At 37.4% G+C, this 4,305-nt stretch overlaps 1 protein-coding gene across 1 annotated transcript in view; it reads right to left on the bottom strand.

Annotated features, from left to right (window-relative positions):
- LOC101981246 (olfactory receptor 1L6-like) overlaps positions 1-4,305 on the bottom strand; it is a 29,065-nt gene that overhangs the window by 17,913 nt on the left and 6,847 nt on the right. The window lies entirely within an intron of this gene.

Here is a 4,305-nt window from a genome sequence, read left to right as displayed (position 1 = left end):
TACTGGCTTTGTGGGAGCCTAGGCAGTTTGGATGCTCACCTTACTATACCTGGATGGAGGTAGGGGTTCCTTGGATATCCCACACATCAGGGAACCATGATTGCTCTTTGTGCTGATGAGGGAGGGGGACTTGGTCAGGGGAAGGGGAAGGAAATGGGAGGCGGTGGCGGGGAGAAGGCAGAAATCTTTAATAAATAAATTAATTAATTAAAGAAAAACATCAGTAGCACAGATACCAAGAGCAACAATAAATAAATGGGACCTCCTGAAACTGAAAAGCTTCTGTAAAGCAAAGGACACAGTCAATAAGACAAAAAGGCAGCATACTGAATGGGAAAATGTTGACCAAGGTCTTTGTCTCACCCAGTCCCAAAGAAAAACACAGAGGTATACATTAATCATAAACTGGTCGGCCTAGTATCTCAGGTCTCTTATTAACTCTTACTTTCTATATTAACCCATTATTCTTGTCTGTGTCAGCCATGTGACTTGGTACCTTTTATCAACTAGGCATTCTGATCTTTTTTTCCTCTGTTTCTGGATAACGACTGCAGACTCAGCCTTTCCTCTTCCCAGAATTCTCCTGTTCTCTTTGCCTTGTGTCTACTTTCTGCCTGGTTACTGGCCAATCACCATTTTGTTAAAACTATTGTCCTGTAGCAGGAAAACCTCTTCACCAATCCCACATTAGACAAAAGACTGATCTCCAAAATATATAGAGAACTCAAGATATTAGACATCAAAATTCTAAATAACCCAATTAAAAAATAGGGTACAGAACTAAACAGAATTCTCAACAGAAGAACTCACATGGCCAAAAGACACTTAAGGAAATGTCCAATATCCTTAGCCATCAGAGAAATGCAAATCAAAACAGTTCTGAGATACCATCTTAAACTAGTCACAATGATTAAGATAAAAAACACCAATGATAGCTTATGCTGGAGAGGATGTGGAGTATGGGGAACACTCATTCATTGTGGGTAGAAATGCAAACATGTCCAACCACTTTGGAAATCAGTATGGTGGTTTCTCAGAAAATTGGGAATCTTTGTACCTCAAGATCCAGAAGTACTACTCTTGGGCATATACCCAAAAGATACTCAATGATCCTACAAAGGCATTTGTTCAACTATGTTCACAACAGCATTATTTGTAATAGTCAGAACCTGGAAACAACCTAGATGCCCCTCAACTGAAGAATGGATAAAGAAAATATGGCACCTTTACACATTTAGATCACTACTCAGAGGTAAAAAACAATGACATCTTGAATTTTGCATGCAAATGGATGGAATTAGAAAACACTATCCTGAGTGAGGTAACCCAGACCCAAATAGATGAATATAATATGCACTCACTCATAAATGGATACTAGCTTTAACAAGTATCCTCTAGTTTATGACACTAGAGAAGCTAAGTAACAAGGTAAACCCTAAGAAAAATGTGTATAGAACCACCTGAAAAGGGGAAATAGACAAGATCACCTGACAAAATTGGGAACATAGTTGTGGGGATGGAATGGAGGGTGGAAGAGGAAGATGAAGAGGAAAGGAGAAGGGTTGAGGGAGAACTTGAGGAAACAGGATAGTCAAAATGGAGCAAGGACAGTGATGAGAGCAAGGAAAGATATATCTTGGTTGAGAAGGCCATCATGGGGTTAGCAAAAAACCTGCCTCTAGAGAAATTCCCAGGAATCCACAAGGATGACCCCAGCCAAGACCCTAAGCAATAGAGGAGAGGATACCTGAAATTGCTTTTCCCTGTAGTCAGACTGATGAATATCTTAAATATTACCATAGAGCCTTCATTTAGCAACTTATGGAAACAAGACAGAGACCTGAATTGGAGCACTGTACTGAGCTTCCTAAGTCCAGTTGAAGAGTGGGAGGAATGAAAATATGAGCAAAGAGGTAAATTACTATCCTTAAAGCTAAAGGGCTTAACTTTATAAGGTAATTAAAGATATTATTAATGAATTTGTTTAACACATGCTAAGATTTATTCACATTCTAAAGTGTCTCATTATACTGAACTGAGCATTAAAAATATCACATTAATAGATTCATTGGTAATTGTACAAATCTTGTGGATGGCCTTACTCAATATAGTGATTTCCAGGTGGTTCTGTACATATATGAAAGCCATTGCAAGTCTCAATTCATTTACAGCTTTCTGGTTATTCCCTGGTTACTGAAAGATTAAAAATAAAAGCAATGGCAGGAACCTTGATGTTACACCCTAGACTTTCTCATGTTCCATTCTACACCATATTTATCTTGCTGTATTTTTAAGACCAAGTATCTTATGTCATGCTATTGAAAACCTCCTGACCTAGAAGAACTGGTATTTATGATAATTTGATGAAACATTTGAGACAGAAGGAGATAGATAGTTATGACTGGATGGATGATATGTGGATGGATATATGGAAGGATGGATATATGGAGAGTTTATATAGGTAGTTATAATGAGAATTTGAACCTTATTACAGTTTTATAGTATTCATTAATGTTGTATCTAAATACTTCTGGATACCTGTCTTATAAGAATATGGTCTGATCTCATTTGATCCCTTTATTTAAATGGACTCTTGGAATAACATGGCTAACAAGTTCTTGTCATAAGTGGTTTGAATTACTTATTTAATAGCAGTATGAGTTCTTCAAGAGCTATTCTCATCTTGGAAGTAGAATGATGACTAATGGTTACTATGGTGACGGCACCATAATCTTGACTTTTTTTACTATTATATTTTTCTATGAAGAAAATACAGTTTAAATTAGAAATAAAGTACAGGGTTAAATTTTGTGATTTTTTCTGCTTGTTTTATTCCACATTACAATTTAGATTTTTCTGGATGACAATCATTGTATTTATTTATAGAATATGAGAAGACTCTTGTTGAAAATACTGGACTTGAAGAGAAAATAGGAATTCGAAATGTCGGAGAAAGAATTAGAAATGAGAGTTTACAGTGTTTTGATTCTTGGATATTAGTAAAAGAATAAAAACTTTTTAAAATAGCTTCCCTATTTTTCTAGCTGTGATTCTTTACCAAAATTGAAGAAGCCTTACAGAGTTTTACTTCAATGTTCATTGATTCTACATTTGGGTGAGTTTTGCTTTACTAGAAATACTCTGATCATTCTTCATCTTTTGAAGCAAATGCCATTCTTTTGCTACTTCTTGTAAAAGTCTTTTTTATTTTTATATTTATTTTATTTTAAAAATAAAACAAACTATCTTTTTCATTATACATACCAACCCAAGTTCCCACTCCCTCTCCTCCTCCCATTCTCTACACACACCCTCCCACTCGACCCCCATCCAATCCTCAGAGAGGGTAAGAAACATTGCTTTGGGGAAGGTCCAAGGCCCTTCCTACTATATCTAAGATGAGCAAGGTATCATCTAAAGAAAAAAGATTCCCAAGAAGCCAGTACATGTAGTAGGGCTAATTTCTTATGCTACTGCAAATGACCCCTCAGTCTTCCCCAGCCATGCAATTATCAACCACATTCAGAGGGACTAGTTTGGTCCTATGCTTTTTTCTGTCTAGAGTTGGTGAGCTCCCATTAACTAAGGTCGACTGTTTTGGTGGGTGTACCCGTCATGGTCTTGACCTTTTTGCTCATATTCTCATTCCTCCTTCTCTTCAACTGGACTTTTGGAGCTCAGTTCAGTGTTTTGATGCAGGTTTCTGCCTCTGTTTCTATCAGTGACTGGATGAAGGTTTTATGGTGATATGTGAGATATTCATCAATTTGACTACAGGGAAAGTCAAGATCAGCCCCCATCTCTTCTATTACTTAGGGTTACCCTTGTGGATTACTGGGCATTTCTCTAGAACCAGGTTTCTTGCTAGCCCAATAATGAATCCCTCAATCAAGATATCTCTTCCTTGCTCTTATCTCTGTTCTTCCTCCTTCTTGACTATCCTATTCTTTCAAGTTATCTTCAACCCTCCCCTTCTCCCCTTCTCTTCCCCTTCCACCCTCCCTTTCCCCTGTTAGAGGAGGTCCACTTGTTTGGTCCTGGCTGCTCAGCAGCTCAGACCCGAAATAATCACACAGAAACTGTATTAATTAAATCACTTGCCAATTAGCTCTAGCTTCTTATTGGCTAGCTTTTACATATTAATTTTAACCCATTTTCTATTAATCTGTATATTGCCATATGGTTGTGGCTTACCAGCTAAAGTTCTGACATCTCTCTTCAATGGGATACATGGCTTCTTCCTGACTCTGCCTCCTTTCTCCAAGAATTCAGTTTAGTTTTCCCCAACTATCTCTATTCTTTTTT

Source organism: Microtus ochrogaster, chromosome 4, assembly GCF_000317375.1.
Source record: "Microtus ochrogaster isolate Prairie Vole_2 chromosome 4, MicOch1.0, whole genome shotgun sequence".
Classification (NCBI taxonomy): Eukaryota; Metazoa; Chordata; class Mammalia; order Rodentia; family Cricetidae; genus Microtus; species Microtus ochrogaster.
Note: the sequence above shows the minus strand (reverse complement) of the source record. Positions and strands in the feature narration are given on the sequence as shown.